The following is an 18714-nucleotide window of genomic DNA, read 5'->3' as shown; positions in this document are numbered from 1 at the left end:
GAATTTGGGAGGAGGCAGGAGCTCCCAGACAATTGTTTCAAGCTTGCTAAGTAGACCAGGCTAGACCTGAACTCAGAGCTTGACGGTCTGGGCCTCCCAAACACTGGGATTAAAGACATGCACCAGCGTACCTGGCTCCTCAAACTGCCTTCTCCACCCTGGCGTGGCTGTGCTGCCGAGAGAGGCCCAAGGCTGTCGCTGTCTGCAACACCACCTGCAGCTGGAGCAGACCTCGGCTCCACGCAGCAGCAATGGATTCCGGCCTGCTCCCCGCCCCTTTTTGTTAAAGATTTATTCTGGTCAGGCCTGGTGGTACACTCGGTTAATCCCAGCACGCAAGAGGCAGAGGCAAGTGGATTTCTGTGAGTTCTAGGCCAGCCTGGTCTATATAACGAGTTCCAGGACAGCCAGGGCTACATTTGTGCCCTTGTCTCAAACAAACAACCCCCCCCAAAAGATTTTTGTTTAATTCTCTGTGTGTGGGACTGTGTGTGTGTGAGTGTGTGAGAGTGTGTGTGTGGGTGTGTGTGTGTGTGTGTGTGTGTGTGTGGTGTGTGTGTGTGTGTGTGTGTGTGTGTGTGTGTGTGTGTGTGTGTGTGTGTGTGTGTGTGTGTGTGTGTGTGTGTGTGTGTGTGTGTGTGTGTGTGTGTTGTGTGTGTGTTTGTGTGTGTGTGTGTGTGTGAGTGTGTGTGTGTGTGTATGTGTGTGTGTGAGTGTGTGTGTGTGTATGAGTGTGTGAGTGTGTGTGTGAGTGTATGTGAGTGTATGAGTGTGTGTGTGTGTGTGTGTGTGTGAGTGTGTGTTTGTGCCCACAGGGCCCAGAGACATCGGATCCCTGTGGAGCTGGAGTTGCACATGGTTCTGAGCTGCTGCATGTGAGTGCCATCCCTCCAAGTCCCTGCTCCCACTTCTTGCTCACTGAGCTCCCGGCTGCTCTGACCCTCTCTAGTCCAGACCTTCAAGTTGCCATGTCTGCCCCTGTGGGGTCCCTCCCGTCTTTACATGAAACCTTCTCCTTCCTCCCTGAGAATGACTTTCTCCCACCCATCTCCAGATGAGCCCCGGTCCCACGTGGAAGACGAGCCCTTCCAGTCCAGGACCCTGCCTTTTATTACTTATTTATTTATTTTTATTTTTATTTTATTTTTTAGTCAGGGTCTTATTCCGTTGCCCAGGCTGACCTAGACTTCATCACGTAGCTCAGGATGGCCCCAAACTCATGGCACTGCTACCTCAGCCTCCAGAAGGTCGATCACAGGGGGGAGCCCGGCCACCTGGATCTGGACCCTGTTTTGTACCGTGTTCCCTGAAAATGCTTGCTGGCCCTGAGTCAAGGGCCACCCTTCCTCTCTGCATTCTTCCACCTTTGCCTCCTCTCTCACAGCTCCCTTTTTTCTCTTCTGATTTTTTTTTTTTCTTTTTGATTGTGGGAGGGAGGAAGATCAGGTAGAATTCCTAAGCACAGGAGGTTGGCATGGCCCTGTCCCCAAGGCCACTCCAGCTGTAGCAGGGGGGGGGGCGTTTCAGCCTGGCTCCTTTACCTGCCCGACCCACCCCGAGTGCCCACAGGCCACAGCCTGGATCTATTCTTACCCAACCACCGAGCACCTGGGCCAGAGTCCCCCACTTCTGCTGCCCCACCCCTCAGTACACATGCTGACAGTGTGAAGCCAGACCTCCCCGCCTAGAGTCAGCGGGGGATCCCCGCACAAATTAGGAGGCAGGGGAACTGCTGCGCTTCTCAGCCTGACTGTAATTCCACTAATTATAGCTGAGGCCTGGAGCAGCACTTTCCCATAATCTGCTTTTAATTCAAGTTCTCCCCCAGTGCAGCCCAGTGCAGCCCAGTGCAGCCCAGCCCACCTGGGCTGCTGGCTTCAATCCTCCTGCTGCTGGGGGAGTGGCTTTCCGTGTGGGACCACTTTTAGATTGGCTATGCCCCTCCCACGGCATACAAGGAAGCTTAAACTTCCAGGACCAGAGTGAGACCACGTTGGAGGCAAAGTCTTTATTTAAAGGGGTGATTAAATTAACCCCGGGTCGGTAGGGCAGGATCCAGAGTTGCTGTGTGCCATGAGGAGATGGCGAGGTGGATGATGGTGGTTTCTTCAAGCCCAATGCTTAGGTTCTCTTCTTGGAACCCACACACCTCTCTGACCTCCACACGTGTGTCCCACGGCATGGGTACACTCTCCCCTCCCCACAAATTACAAAATAGAAAGAACCGTCAGTATTGGCTGGACATGGTGGCTCACACCTTCAACCCCAGCGTTCTGCAGGTTAAGAAAGGAGGATTCTAAATTGGAGGCCACTGGACTATGGAGAGAGACCTTGGTCTTAAATAGAAGGGGGAGGGGGAAAGCAAAAAGGACCCAAGAGAAGATCCTAGAAAGACAAGCCAATGTCCTCAGAGAAAATGCTTCTGCCCACAGATTGACATCAAACTCCCAGCCTCGGGAATTGTGGGAAAAATTTCATTTCTGTCCTTCAAGACACCTGGTATGCAGTACTGTGACATGTCAATTCCATGAATTGTGATGGCAACACCCTTGGGAGAAAATCCTGAAGGGCACCACGGGGCCTGCATGCACACCTGCCCTAGGAAGAAGCCACTCATGGGGGTCCTGCTCCAGCACCAGCCAAAGGTCGTCAATCCTGCACAGGAGTGTCAGTTCTGTGCTGTCCTGGCCCCGTAGTGAGTGTGGGAACACGCTGGTGTACCCCAGCTGGATCCCCCATACGTGTTCTTGGCCGGTGCACATGAGCAGTGCAAGGTGGGTAGCAGAGTGTGTTCATGCAGATGTCCGTGTGTATTCAGACAACCACCTCCATCCTGTGGAGTGCACACCGCGCCCACTCTGCAAGTGTGTCAGGAAATCGATTGGTGTCAGCGTGTGTCTCCTGAGTGTGTCTGGCCCCCAGTATCCGTTCTGCGGCCTGAGGAAAAGGAAGCAGAACTCATGCAGACACTCAGTCCCAGCAGGCTAGATCTGAAGGACTCGGAATGACATGGTAGCCTCCCTCCTGTGCCACTCTCTGTGGGAGACCTGCTGAAGGGCGCTGTCTGAGAATGCGATCCAAGCAAAACAGAGGTCATCTTCATTAGATCAGCGTGCGGGCGAGCATCTGGACTGGGCCTGCTGACTGTTGCCTCAGAGAAGGAGAGGGTAAAGAGGATATCAGACCCTCACAGGAGATACCAGCCATTCCTTAGAGCCGTGTCTATCCAATTCTGCCCTAATTGCAGGTGGCCTTGGTCTTAGGACATGATGTAGGTTGGGGACAGCTACCAAGAGCATCTCCACCAGGCATGATGATGAGGAAGCCATCATCGTGTTGAGTGAGACTTGCCCATTGCAAAGGCTACTCTGGGGTCCCCTGTGTCCTGTAAGCAGCCCCTTCCTGTGCATTGGAAGTGGGCCCAGTAAACTCATTTGTTGAGGTTTGGTCTGTTGTAATGCTAAATCTGTACCAGAAGGTCAAGGCCTGCGAGTGTCTCCTCACACTGACAAGCTTCCGTTGTGCAAGCCTTGCACCTAGATTTAAAACTGCTGGTTAAATAAGATTGACTACAGCCAGTCGCTGGAGGAATTAGAGGTAGGTGGGTTTCGAGTTGCCTAGTTAGGGGTGGAGAAGAGAGAGGAGAGACCGGGAGGGAGCCGCCTTGAGGGGAGATGGACCCTGGCACATGGCCAGGAGAAACAGCAAGTACACCACTGGGGAGGTAGCCAGGCCAGCAGTTAGAAAAGCAGACCGGGGTTGAAAGATTCCCCGAAGGGAGACCCTCACTTAAGTCTCGGGAAGTCTCGGATCCCAGACACACGAGAGACCAGTCTTGATGCAATACGCAGAGGCAAGGTTTATTACGGAGAGCTCCAGGTCGACACGTATCCCACGCAGGAGACAGAGGTGTCGACCCCGAGTGGCTGGGAGAAGGGCTTTTTAAAGGAAGAAGTCACAAGCCCCAGGAGATGAGGGGATGTCAAAAGGAAATACCAAAAATGTCACAAGGGGAAACTCTCAGAGTTACAGGATTGTTCTTAAATCTCTAGGGTTTAAACCAGGGGAAATGTCAAGCCCTCATTCTCCTGAGAACAGATTTTGATTCCTGTCCTTTAGGGTAACTGTTTGTCAGAGTTGACGAGGCATCTGCATCTGAAACACCTCTAGTTAGGCTTCACCCCGGTTTCCTGGAATACTATCTGCAGGACAGAATGACTGAACATTATCTGTAGGGCACAATGGGGGCTTGAACAAACATCACAGGGGCAGAACAGAACCCGTTACTCATTTACTCACGTCCGGTGACATCCGGAGGGTCAGTGAGTCTGCACCAGTCCTCCTGCATTTTTAACCATCTGTCTTCCTGAGTCAGATCCTGTTGCTGAGTTTTGAGCTAGTTTAAAACTCTATCTCTCAGGGGTGACCCCCAGTAATCACCAAAGCCAAATAAAATGACCACAGTCTGAGTCTTGTTTATTTGTGAGCTAATGGGGATACGTTTAAAATGGTTCTACCTCACTCATTCGTTCCCAGGTTGCACTTGGGTGGAATTCTGCTTTGGCAAGTTCTTAGGACCTTAGAAGGAGGGGTTGCATACATCTTCCCGGAGAGGGGATTCTCCCAGCAGTCACTGCCCAGTGTCTCATCCTGAATGCTCCTGGGCCAGGTGGGAGGTACCCCACGGATCATGCACAGCAAAGGATTGGTCCCCTCAGAAGAAAGAACATCAAATGTGCTTTGTAGAGCAGATGGAGTTGACGCCTCACCTACCGGACAGGATGGAATCTATGGCTTGGAAATAGGTCAGGTCACCTGTCCTTCCTTTCTGTCCCTTAATGGTGTGGTTGCTGGCTACCACAATCGGTGGATCCAGAGAGGGAAGAGAGGCGTTAACAACCCAGAATCTCACTGGAGGTGGTCATGTTAGCCATCTCCACACGGCAGAAGTCCAAAAGAGCACCCCTGAAGAAAAGAGTTTTGGGCCCAGGATGCTCCCAAGTTGGTTGGGTCCTTAGTTTAATTGTGCACAAAGCTCTGGGTTTGGTTTCCCAGCACTGATTTGAAAACAGAGGGGGCAGGTGCATGACCAAGCTAGGCTAAAAACCCCATTAAGAGGTGCACTTAATTAACGCTGTTGATTTTACCTCGATAAAAGAAAGAATGAGTAGAGTGTCTGTCTCGAGTCCCAGCCCAGCACAGAGGACAAGGGTACAGTTTGGCTCCTCTAGCGGGACGGAAGTGTTGGCTATACCGGCCGCCGCCTGCATGGAGCCACCTGCCTCCATTCTTCCCAGTCAGCACGTAGCTTTCTTAGCTTCCAGAGACTGTGGGGGGCTGTCAACAGTGTACACTGCCACCGTGCAAATTAAATGTGACGGCACACACCTAACCGGCAATCAACCAAAATAGCACTTGGGGGCAAACGCCAGACAATGCCTGACAAATAACTGTGTTTTCAGAAGGCGCAGCCAACAGTGAGGTCTGCTATTAACCTCTGGTGAGGCTTCCAGTGGCGTGTGCTGAGGGGGGCTGTCAGGTCCCCCGGGAAGCCAGCAGTGGGCTCACCCTTTTATTGGTTGTTTAGTGGGTGCAGGTACACCTACAGCCAGTGACTCCGTCCACAACCGAGGGAGAGGTCCTCCAACGCCAGGGTCTACAGTATGGTGTTGGTCAAGGCTCACCCAGGCCAGAGCTGTGTTCTGATCCATAAACCTGAATTTGCCAAGGCTGGGTCTTGATCCCAGGCCTCATTCGAAGTCTGTGCTTTTATTTTATTTTATTTTATTTTATTTTATTTTTTTACTTTTTATCTTTATTAACTTGACTATTTCTTATTTACATTTCGATTGTTATTCCCCTTCCCCGTTTCCTGGCCAACATCCCCCTAACCCCTCCCCCTCCCCTTCTCTATGGGTGTTCCCCTCCCCATCCTCCCCCCATTACCACCCTCCCTCCAACAATCACGTTCACTGGGGGTTCAGTCTTGGCAGGACCAAGGGCTTCCCCTTCCACTGCCACTGGTGCTCTTACTAGGCTATTCATCGCTACCTATGAGGTTGGAGCCCAGGGTCAATCCATGTATAGTCTTTGGGTAGTGGCTTAGTCCCTGGAAGCTCTGGTTGCTTGGCATTGTTGTTCATATGGGGTCTCGAGCTCCTTCAAGCTCTTCCAGCCCTTTCTCTGATTCCTTCAAAGGGAGTCCCATTCTCAGTTCAGTGGTTTGCTGCTGGCATTCGCCTATGTATTTGCTGTATTCTGGCTGAGAATTCAGGAGAGATCTACATCTGGTTCCTTCGGCCTGCACTTCTTTGCTTCATCCATCTTATCTAGTTTGGTGGCTGTATATGTATGGGCCACATGTGGGGCAGGCTCTATTTTTATTTTATTTTTTAAAGATTTATTTTCATTTATACGAGTACACTGTAGCTGTCCTCAGACGCACCAGAAGAGGGCATCGGATCCCATTACAGAGGGTTGTGAGCCACCGTGTGGTTGCTGGGAATTGAACTCAGGACCTCTGGAAGAGCAGTCAGTGCTTTTAGCTGCTGAGCCATCTCTCCAGCCCAAGTCTGTGCTTTTTGTGCTGAGTTCCGGGCTGGGCTGTACTGGGCAGGCCCAGGATGATGGCCTGAAGGCTCATGTACGGCACCTGTGTACGAACGCACATTGTAATTCCTGGAGAGGGGCGGTATTTAGAGGCGGAGGATGAGCTGCCATCTTGATTTTTGGTTTCAGCCTCCACAGTGGTGAAAGGTGCGTTCCTATTGTTGAGCCCTCCAGGTCTCTGCGGCCCCTCAGAGCAGCTGCAGCTGGACTACACTCCCGACCTTTCTCTCAGCCTCTTCAGTGTGCTTCCCAGGCTCATGTGGAGTCGTCAGCCAGGCCCAGAGCCTGTTGGATGAGAGCAAGTCTGAGCCGTCTGGAGCCTGCGCCAGAAGCGGCCTGGAGACAGACGCTCCGACAGGGTATAAAAGAGCTCAGGGAGCTTCGGGGCTAGCCTCCATGTGTCTGGTGGCTCCTACCTGCACAGATTTAACCATTCCTTCAGGATAACAGCTCCCAAGATGTAGTTGGGAAATTACAGCGTCTAAAGCCGCCGAGGGATGCCTGTGGTGGAGCGGCCACATTGTGAGCCAGGTGCTACCTGGGCGGCCCAAACGAAGGACGCCACACTGTGTTGTTGGCACGATATGCAAAACCCCTCCTGCTCTGTGAACAGGCACTGGGGCAAGTCCAGGGGTTCCACTAGAAAGTAGGAGAGGTTATGTCCAGAGCCCCCTTTTTCCCCCAGGAAGCAGGAGGAAGGAGAGGGCTGTTTGGCGATGGGGACTGACCATCAGTGGGGGTTGCAGAGAAGGAAGTCCGGGGAGGGGGGCACCCTGGAGTTCTGTAAGCTAGATCTGGGAGATGTGTCCCATTGATGTCCTTTTTTTTTTTTTTTTTAGGTCCCAAAAGCCCTGTCCTCAGTGTCATCTCACAAGGTTGTCACTTTCCCTGCTATTCCTGAACAAGACCCAATTCATTATCAGCCTAAAAATTGATTTAGGGGGGAAAAAAAAACCAACCGAACCCCGAGCAGAGTGTCAGCTGAGGGAAGGGACTGCAGATGATGGATGGATGCATTAGCGTGCTTCAGCTCCGTACTCATCCAATTAAACCTGCAGCTGAGGGACACTTACTTAATTAAAAGACTTTTTCATCAGCCAGAGATGAGAAGATGGGGAGAAAGCATTCCTGCCCCACCTCCCGGGAGAAGGTGCTGAGTGCTCAGGACCCCAGGGGCTCAGGAGGGTGATGTCAGGGCAGGAATGAGGGGCCCTGGGGTGGGGCAGGTCTTGGTTACTTAGCTCTTCTGTAAACTGTCAGTGGGAGATGCAGATTTCATTCAGTTTTAGTGCCCCAAGGATCCCTCTTCATACATCTGCAGATACAAACTCAGAGAAGTCAGCTGGGGGCATCCGGGGAGCCTGGGCTTGGGGAGGGAATGTGACTTTCTTTCTCACTGTGAACAAGTTACTGCATTGACTTGGGGGGTGGAGGTGAGAGCTCACTGAGGCTCTGGCTCCTATCCTAAACACCAGGCACGGGTGCACACCTCTGGTCCCAGCCCTTGGAGGACGGAGGCAGGAAGAGCCAGGGCCTTCGCTACTTACTGTGTTGGAGGACGGCTTAGCCGCAGGGCTCTATGAGACCCAGTCTCTCAGAGCAAACAAAACAGAGGGGATTCGGGGAAGTAGTGAGAGATAAGAGAGAGATGTGGGGAGAGCCACAAGAGCCAAGAGAGGAGACAGACTGGATGGACAGACATAAGCCAGCAGGTAGATGAACTCGGGCAGATGCTGAGGGAGATGCTGAGGGAGACAGGAAGGAAGAAGTGGTGGAGGCTTGAGGGACAGGAGAGGTAACTGGCGGTGTTTAGACATAGAATCATTTAAATGGGTTAAGAAAGTTACAAAGTTGCCTTGCTGTGAGGGGGTTGGGGATTTAGCTCAGTGGTGGCACCTGCTTGCCTCACAGCACTGTTTGGCAAAGGCCCTGAAGTGGGTTCAGTCCCCAGCTCCGTTACAAAAAAGAACTAGTAAAAAAAAAAAAAAAAAGAAAAAAAAAAAGAAAGTTACAAAGCTTGTCAGGGGGATGAGTCAGGCTTTTAATAATAAATAATTAGTCTCAGTCACTCCAGGAGCTGGGGCTGGAAAGAAAAAAAATGGATTTAAAAATTGTTTTACAGATGGCGCCCAATGTGGGGCATAGAATTCAAGTGTAGTAAAGTCCTGGGTGAGAGGCAGCAGAGCTGGTTATATTGGCACTGAACATCAGGTAAGAACTTAGTCAGAAATCCAAACCTGAATGGAGCAAACAAGCCCTTCTAAGTTTCAGAGTGGCTCCTAGTTCTGTACCTTTAAACGGCTGCTTAGCCGTTGGGGCCAGGTACTGGGCTGTAGAGGTTGAATGGGGAAAACCCTAGAGCAACTGGGCACTCCTGCGACCAGGTGCAGCTGCTGCAGAGGGAGAGAAAACAAAACAAAACAAAAACAAAACAAATAAGCAACAAAAAGAAAAACCAGCAGCACTTTTAAAAAAGAGCCTGCGGGGTTGGAAAAACGGGCATTTTTAAGAAGCCCCGGGTGAATGAAAGAGAACCTGCTGGAACCCTATAAACAAAGCACTTCCTGTTTCCTAGTCAGATGGAAGGCTAAGAGAGCACGCAAGGGAGGCCTGAGCTGAGGGGGCTCGTGCTGGCTCAACTTGACGTGATAAACTCATTGGCAGCCTGAGGCTCGGCCTGGTGGATTCATGACAACTTCCCAGAGGCGCGAGGAGCCAGAACTGGAAAGAAAGAACTCCCGGTGATATATGGAAGGTGGAAGGATCTCTCCTGGTGAATGAAGAGAGACAGGAGCAGGCGTGTGACAGCTCAAGGTCTGAGTTAACCAGAGGAGAGTGACTGAGAGAAGGCAAGAAAAACTCCAAAGCAGTGATAAGAAATGTTCAAAGTTAGTTTAAATGTTAAAGAAGGAGGGGGACTGGATATAGGAAAATTATAGGCAGGTGAAAAGAATTTAAAATTCATAAGACTAAAGGTAATAAGACAAATAAGATGTTTATTATGCTGGTATTTATTACCTTAATCTTAATAACCATAATAGTTTTTTAATACCTTCTTAAAGAGTGTTATAGAGCTACAAGAAAAGAAAAAAAATATATAAAAAAAACAGATACAGGCCATAAAAGAAAAATTAGATAACATTATAGATAAAAGAAATGAGAAAACCACTGAGATAGAGACAGAAGAAATAAGGTTAAAGCCTACGGTACTACCATATGATGAAAATCAGAAAAGCCAAGGGTCGTTAGAAAACCCACCTCGGCTTATCCTGTTAGAGTATGGCAAGTGCCAACAGAAAGGGGCCACCTCAGGAAGAATGCAGATGGCATCCCATAGAAGGCTAGGTTTAAAATATTATAAGAATGCAGCTTTAATAGGAAAAATACTCTAAAGGCTTTTTAAAAGCCAAACTGTCAAATATTTTGATTGCTGCAAGCAAGGTCATTTAAAAGGGATTGTAGGCAAGGCATTCCTAGAAACAATGTTTCTCTATAGATGATACAAAAAGACAGCTCCACCCTTCTGGGATACTCAGAAGGGGTGGTAGAGGCTGACACTGGACTAATGAATGTAGATCAACAAGGGACAAACAAGGTAACGTCTAATTCAAGTCATTTTCAGTCAACAGTGGGGGTGGAAGGGATCATCTACAGAACAATTAACCAACATTGCTCTGGTATAAACTTCAAGAACTTGATATCAAAAACCAGAGCAGCTTCAATAGATAAAACAGAAAACTCAAGAGAGACTAAAGGCTTAATAGACACAGGAGCAGGTATAAGAAAAAGATCTATGGGGGCTGGAGAGATGGCTCAGTGGTTAGGAGCACTGGCTGCTCTTCCAGAGGTCCTGAGTTCAATTCCCAGCAACCACATGGTGGCTTGCAACCATCTGTTATGGGATCTGGTGCCCTCTTCTGGCCTGCAGGTGTATATGCAGGTAGAGCACTCACATAAAAATAGATATATCTTACTTTTAAAAAAAGAAATTTTAAAAAAGAGAGAGATGCTTAATAAATAAAAAGAGATAAAATACTTCCCAGAGACAGATAAAAAATGTTGCATCGGGGGAGAGGATATGTTTTTGTTTCCACAGGAAAAGATAACTATGAGTTTCATTCAAATTAATAAAAATCAGATTTGACAGGAGAGACCCCCTGAAGATCTTAGCTGCAGAAAGGAAGAAAGACATCGAGAAGGAAAAAAAGGGCAAAGTACGCACTGATCCCCCTACGTGAGAACAGCTTTGAGACAAAAACGTCTCCAGTACAGAACGTCAGCTAAGCATAGCCAATAAGTCTTGTTGGCTACAAAATCCTCAGGACTTATTAGGCTACCATGGCATAGATAAATGTAGACACGTGTATTACCTGTAAAAGCTTATACATCCACGGGGGGGTCAACCAAAAAAGACAGCCCTAACCAGATTCACCCTGGGGGATGCTGAGTTGCTGAGACATATTGTTTCAGCTCCCTGCCTGATGCTGCTGCTACCTCTGATGCTGCTACCTCAGACTGCCTCATTGCCGTTCCATTAAAACCTTCCAGGGTAGCTTCAGAGAAAGCTGCTGGACTCGGATGACCTCGATTTACCCAGTCTTACAGACGGATCCAGGCAGGACTTCATTTAAGCCTGAACTTTCTCAGCAGGCAGAGACTGGACCATAACTGCTACAGCTAGCTTTCTTTCTTTCTTTCCCCTCCCCCCATCTTTATTAACTTGAGTATTTCTTATTTATATTTCAATTGTTATTCCTTCCCGTTTCCAGGGCCAACATCCCTAACCCCTCCCTCCCTTTTATCGGGGTGTTCCCTCCCCATCCTCCCCCCATTACCTACCCTCCCCCAACAATCACATTCACTGGGGTTCAGTCTTGGCAGGACCAAGGGCTTCCCCTTCCACTGGTGATCTTACTAGGATATTCATCGCTACCTATGAGGTTGGAGCCCAGGGTCAGTCCATGTATAGTCTTTGGGTAGTGGCTTAGTCCCTGGAAGCTCTGGTTGGTTGGCATTCTTGTTCACATGGGGTCTCGAGCCCCTTTATAGCTAGCTTTCTTAAGACATGACCACGTTCCCAATTTCCTCGGCTCCCAGAAAAGAGAAAACTCCGCCCCATTCCCAGGAGGTGGGGGGGATGGGGATTGGTCACTCTATGGAGCATGGGCGTTTGTCCTCATTTAAGGGGTGATAACAAGGGACTGGAGAGATGGCTCAGCGGTTAAGAGCACTGACTGCTCTTCCAGAGGTCCTGAGTTCAAATCCCAGTAACCACATGGTGGCTCACAACCATCTTCAATGGGATTTAATGCCCTCTTCTGGTGTGTCTGAAGACAGTGACAGTATACTTATAGCATAAAAGAATAAATGAATTTTAAAAGGTGGCGTAATAACAAATTATAATGGTCTTGGATCAGGGAGAAAACAAAATAACAGAGGTTAGATTCAGGGAGTTCTCACTTTTTCTTCCCTCTGTCCTTTCTCTACTATCTAATGTTCAGAGAAAGAGGGGAGAAGAGATGAACAGAAAAAGGGGGGGGATATAGGAATAATATAGAAACAATTTCAAAAGGGCATATTATTGAATCTACTCTTAGACCAAAGAGTATTAACAAGCCAAAAATCTTACATTGCTATAGTTCTTTGTATATTGATACAAAATTATGGTTACATTCTAGCAATTCTTTAAACACACACACACACACACACACACACACACACACACATGTTAAATTCTAGTCCACTTGAAATATATTACAAACTGCTTAAGATAAGTAAGAAATTCAAGTTAGTAGTCAATCAATCAAACTTGGTCATGTTAGATACTAGTCTAGGTTTTTTACAGAAATATTTTCTTCAAAATTGAACAGATAGTAGATAGCTAAAAACAAAGTTTGTCTATTTAGATGACAGATAGATGGTCCTAAAAATTAAACCTCCAAGATCCACAGAATATGGCATTTAAAATGTTTTATTAATAAAATGCCTTTTTGACTATGAGACAGGTCTGCTCCTGGCAGCATCCTCTTCGGTTTTAATGAAGATGACAATTCCCAATAACCTCCATGTGAAGTTTGCTTCATATGTGACAAGTGAGTCAAAAATGCCCTCGCCTCGGCTGCAGGCAGAATAATGTCCAAACTGGACAAACAGACTGCAGGGAAGCTGACCGTCAAGCTTTGCAACAGCAAGGTAAGCAAATCCTTCGCAATTGCTGCTTCACAAAAGAGATTTGTCACATACAGAGCCAGAAGGCAAAGATGGATGCCCCAACGTTATAGGGACAATTTGTGGGTGACTCTCCAGGCAGCCAGAAACCTGTCATGTCTACGGTTCTGGAAGCTGCTGCTTTGCACCTCTTCCATACTCAGGTAATATTTATTCCTTCTCGGGTGTCCGATGGGGTTGAAGACCAGATAGTCTCACAACTAAGCTTGAGCTGTTAGGATTTAGAAGAAAGGTTTTTAAAAATCACTTATTTATTTTATGCATATAAGTACACTGTCGCTGTCTTCAGACGCACCAGAAGAGGGCATCAGATCCCATCACAGATGGTTGTGAGCCACCATGTGGTTGCTGGGAATCGAACTCAGGACCTCTGGAAGAGCAGTCAGTGCTCTTAGCCGCTGAGCCATCTCTCCAGCCCCTAGAAAAATGTTTTAAGTTCTATATACGTTATGATAGAAAATTATTTAACTACAGAAGGCTGACTCACAGGACAGATAGTAGAGCACGTTCTCCAAAGTCGTCAAATACGAAGTGACTGGGCATTGTGAATGGAATTCTTACCGGATTTTTTTTAAATAATTGTTAATATTGTATATAAATTATTGATGTAAGAAAAAGACCCCTTTTCTTATGAACATCACCTGTCAATAAAAAAGCTGATGGCCAATGAGCCGAGGCAGGAAATAGGAGGTGGGACACCGGCAGGAAGAGGGGATTCTGGGAAGCAGTGAGAGATAAAAGAGAGATGTGGGGAGAGCCACAAGGGCCAAGAGAGGAGACAGACTGGATGGACAGACATAAGCCAGCAGGTAGATGAACTCGGGCAGATGCTGAGGTTGATGCTGAGGGAGACAGGAAGGAAGAAGTGGGCGGGGACTGAGGGAGAGGTAACTAGCCGATGGTAGACATAGAATCGTTTAAATGGGTTAAGTGGGGCTGGAGAGATGGCTCAGTGGTTAAGAACACTGACTGCTCTTCTAGAGGACCTGAGTTCAAATCCCAGCAACCCAGGGGTGGCTCACAACCATCTGTAATGAGATCTGATGCCCTCTTCTGGTGTGTCTGAAGCAGCTACAGTGCACTCATATTCATAAAATCAATAAATAATTTTAAATGGGTTAAGTAAGTCACAAGGTCGTCAGGGGATGAACCAAAGCTTATGGCCTAGGCGTTTAATAATAAATAATTAGTCTCAGAGTCGTCATTCTGGGAGTAGAGACTAGAAAGAAAATTATTTTTAACACCCCTCCAATAGCCCATGACCATATATATACATATATATACATATATATGTGTGTGTGTGTGTATGATGGTTTTCATAGCACTGACAGCATAAGCCCACCTGGGCTTTCAGAGGTCCTCCTGCCTCTGCCACCCAATGCTGGGAAATACTGCGAATCCCCTATTTTATTTTATTATTATTTTTTTAACTGATTAATTTTTATTCTTGGAGATAGGACAAGGTTGACACTGAACCCTGATCCTCTTGCCTTCACCTTGGTATCTTACATTTATATATGTGTGTGTGACACACAGGCACATGCACTGAATGCACGTGCGTGTGTCACAGTTGGCGTGTGGAGGTCCGAAGAGTCAGGTCTCTGTTCCCACCTTGTGGGGTTTGGGAATCAGACTCAGGTCGTCAGGCTCAACGGCAAGCACCTTCATCTGATGAGCTATCTGGCCAGCACACCCTGTATTGACATAAAAGAATTGCGTGTATGAGTGTTTTGCTTGGGTGTATGTCTGTGCACCACCTGGGTGCTGGTGCCTACGGAGGCTGTCGGATCCCTTGGAACTGCGGTTACAGGTGATTGTGAGTTGCCGTGTAGGGTGCTGGCAGGGAAGTGAACCTGGATTCTCGGGAAGAACAACGTTCTTAACTACCGAGTCGTCTCTCCAGCCTCAACACCTCTGTGTTTTAAGCAGGTTGATTAGCAACTGAAATCCCACGGGCAACCTTGGTCTGATCCTGTCATGTGTGAACACCCGGCCCTCCCACCACTGGCATGCACTGACATGTACTGGCCTCTGAGGGCCCTGGGGCACTACTCAGAAGCAAAAGAACTGTCTGTTTCAAAAGTCGCCATGCCAATGAATGTGTAACTACCACCCAAAAAACTATAAGGCTGGTAACGCATGGTCCCTGGTCGTTTCCTGGCATACAGCAGTAGGAAATAAATGAATCTCAGACTGAAGTAAATGCTCGCTTGTGTTTGCAGGGTCCAGTTGGGGTTCACCCGGGAAGGGGAAGGGCTAGTTGGCCCCCTGGCACTCTCCCTCTCCCCCTCCCCCTTCCCTCATACTCTCTCTCCCTCTCCCTCTCACCTCATATTCTCTCCTCCTCCCCCTCTCCCTTGTCCCTCTCCCTGTCCCTCCCTTTCCCTCTCTCCCTCCCCTCAAACTCTCCCTCCTCTCTCTCTCTTTCTCTTCCTCTCCCTTCTTCCTTCTCCCTCTCCCTTTCCCCCTCCTTCCCTCTCTCTATCCCCCCCCCTCCCCTCAAACCCTCTCTGCCTCCGCCCATTCAGGACAGATTCATACAAGCACACACACACACACACACACACACACACACACACACACACACACACACACACACACACACACACACACACACACACACACACGGATCTGCAACCTTCCCAGCAGAACTGCCAAGGTACAGTAGCTCTGTTCTCAGCTCCCACAAGCTGTGCAGCAGAATGGCTCTCTGGCATAAATAAAAATAAACCCCAGACGCTGCTTTTCAGTCGGAGGATTAGCCTAAATGTTGTGAAACAGAAAGCATGAAATATGCATTGGAGAAGCGGCCCTCCCTGATTGGTGGCCTCCCGACTGGCTCTAGGCGCACGGTGTGGGGCTGGTTTTCCCGCCCGCACCGTTGATGATTTGTGTGCAGTGTCGGTAAATGCTGTTATGACATTATTAATGTTCCGCACTCCAGCAAAGGACAATGGCCTATTGCCTCGTAATGTGCTGTCTGCTGCTACGTCGTGAGCACACGAAATGGGGGATTTCAAAGTCCGTAAACTGTTTGCTTCTTCCTGCCCAGGTCTGTGAGCTGTGCTGCAGAAGCTTCTTGAAGCTTTGGGAAGGCAGAAGAGGAGTCAAGGCTCTGAGGGCCAGATAGGCCCTGAAGGAACCCTGGTGGGGGTGCATGGGAAGGGGGCAGAGTGAGGGATGGACAGACAGGAAGCTCCATGGACCAGTTCGCCCTTCGACTTCCAAATTAAACCCAGTACTTGAATTCCTTCCTAGGTAGGATAGGAGATGTGTGTGTGTGTGTGTGTGTGTGTGTGTGTGTGTGTGTGTGTGTCTGTCTGTCTGTCTGTGCCTGTGTGTGTGTGCTTCTGTGTGTGTGTGTCTGTGCCTGTGTGTATGTGTGTGTGTGTCTGTCTGTCTATGCCTGTGTGTGCCTGTGTGTATGTCTGTATGACTCCATATGTTTCTGTCTGTGCTGTGTCTGTGTTTTTGGGCTTGAGAAGAGAAAGAGAAGGGCTTGGCCCCAGGAAGCTGGCCTCGCTGAATGGGTGGGGCCACAGATCCTATTCTGCCTCTGGATGGTGACTTCCACAGAGATGCTGTAAGGCAGGCCATCAAGTGGATTTTACTGGCCTTACACAATGTTCTAAAAATATTGAGCCTACATTTTTAAATTATGCAACTTCACAGGATTTCGGCTTCGTTTGAAGTAAGTAGCTGGGCCCATGGACTCACAAAGAGTGATTGTCTGTGCAGTCCTTAGGGGACACAAGTCCTCGGTCATCTCTAACCACTCTGTCCTGTCCTTGAGGTCCCTGTGAAGGGCTGTGAGGGTTCCCTCAAGTGCCATGTGCTCACGGGACATCTCAAATCACAACCTGATTTAGAAATAGAGTCTCTGCAGAGGTCCTTAGACGGGACGACATCATCCCAGATCAGAGCATGCGCTGTACGTTAGGACAGGTGTGCTTCCGCAGAGGGAACTTTGGACATAGAAAGACATACAGGCTGCACGAAGTCAGAAGAGAATGGCGCGATGCAGCCGCAAACCCAGAAATAGCACAGAACTGCAGCTGACACGAGCGGCTGGGTAAGGGCTGGGACAGTGCCTCCACCAGCACCACCAGAAGGATTCAGCCCCTCTGATATCGTGCGTTCAGAGTTCAGGCTTCCAGAATCCAGAGAGTACATGGCTACAGATTCAAACTATTCTTCTCAAGCTGATGTGCTATGGTAACCTAGGCAACAACTTCAGTGGCTTTTCTGGTAGGTTTTACTCACTGGTCCAAGACCCTGAATAGGGGAATAGGGGTATATCTCTTACTTTTTTAAAAAAAGAATATATATATATATATATATATATATATATATATATATATATATATATATATAGTCACTGTCTCACTGTCTTCAGACACACCAGAAGAGGACGTCAGATTCCATTACAGATGGTTGTGAGCCACCATGTGGGTGCTGGGAATTGAACTCAGGACCTACGGAAGAACAGTCAGCGTTCTTAACCACTGAGCCATCTTTCCAGGCCCCTTACTTTTTAATCTTTTCTAGAGAGGCCTCTTACACTTTAGTCGGGCCTACTGTTGAGTCTGGGTTTCTCCTGGCGCCTATAGTCTGGGATGCCAGGGAGAGGGGCTGCAGCAAGGCTGTTCTCCCGAAAAAGAAGGAAGTGACTGAGAGGAAGACAGTCAAAACCCTCTCCAGCTGACACATCCTTTGAGGTGCCCTCCAGCAGGCCTGCTTCAGTTTCTACTGCGTGCTCCAAGATGGCTTACATAGGGACCTTTCCCATTAACATTTAAAAATGAAAGGAAGAGGGAGTTGGAGAGATGGCTCAGTGGTTAGGAGCACCGACTGCTCTTCCAGAGGTCCTGAATTCAAATCCCAGCAACCACATGGTGGCTCACAACCATCTGTAATGGAATCTGGTGCCCTCTTCTGGTGGGTCTGATGACAGCTACAGTGTACTCATACATAAAATAAATAAATCTTTTTTAAAAAAATGAAAGGAAGAAAGAATAATGGTGCACACCTTTAATCCTAGTACTTGGGAGGCAGAGGCAGGCAGCCCTCTGTGTGTTGGAGGGGAGCCTGGCCTACCTGGTGAGTTTCAGGCTAGCCAGGGCTATATAGAGAGACCTTGTCTCAAAAAATAATTATGAGGGGTGTGATAGTTTAGGGCTGGGACTTGGGGAGGTAGAGGCAGAAGGATCAGGAATTTAGGGTCAGCCCCAATATAAAGTTTCAGGCCCTCCTGGGGTGTGGGAGGGGGCAGGGTGGCTTGAATGAGAATGGCCTCCATTGGGGTTGGGGATTTAGCTCAGAGTAGGCGCCTGCCCTAGCAAGTGCAAGGCCCTGGGTTCAGTCCCCAGCTCCGAAAAAAAGAAAAAAAAAAAAAAGAAAGAAAGAATGGCTTCACAGGCTCATGGGTTTTGCAGGCTTAAGTCCTTAGGTGGTGAACTGTTTGGGAAGGATTAGGAGGTGTGGCCTTGTTGGAAGTGTATCACTCACTGGGAGTGGGCTTTAAAGCTTCAAAAGTCCTGGGCAGATTTAGCGTTCCCCTCTTTCTGACTGCTGTCTGTAGCTCAGGACATAAAGCTCTCAGCTACTTCTCCAGCACCATGCCTGCCTGGGTGTCGCCATGCTCCCATCATGACGATAAGGGACTAACCCTTAAAAGTATGAGCAAGCCCCAAGACACTGGGCTATACCTGGCCTCAACTCAAGACAAAGCACAGATGCCCCCAGTGTGACATCAGGGACCTCACTAGAATAAGGCTTCAGTCTCCTCAGCTGAATCTGCTGTGGCCCAGGGGTGAAAACTCCCCAGGTCCATTCTGCAAGGCTTTGGGTTTTGGGGGTTCTGAGACAGGGACTCAA

The sequence above is a fragment of the Rattus rattus genome, chromosome 9 (assembly GCF_011064425.1).
Source record: "Rattus rattus isolate New Zealand chromosome 9, Rrattus_CSIRO_v1, whole genome shotgun sequence".
Classification (NCBI taxonomy): Eukaryota; Metazoa; Chordata; class Mammalia; order Rodentia; family Muridae; genus Rattus; species Rattus rattus.
Note: the sequence above shows the minus strand (reverse complement) of the source record.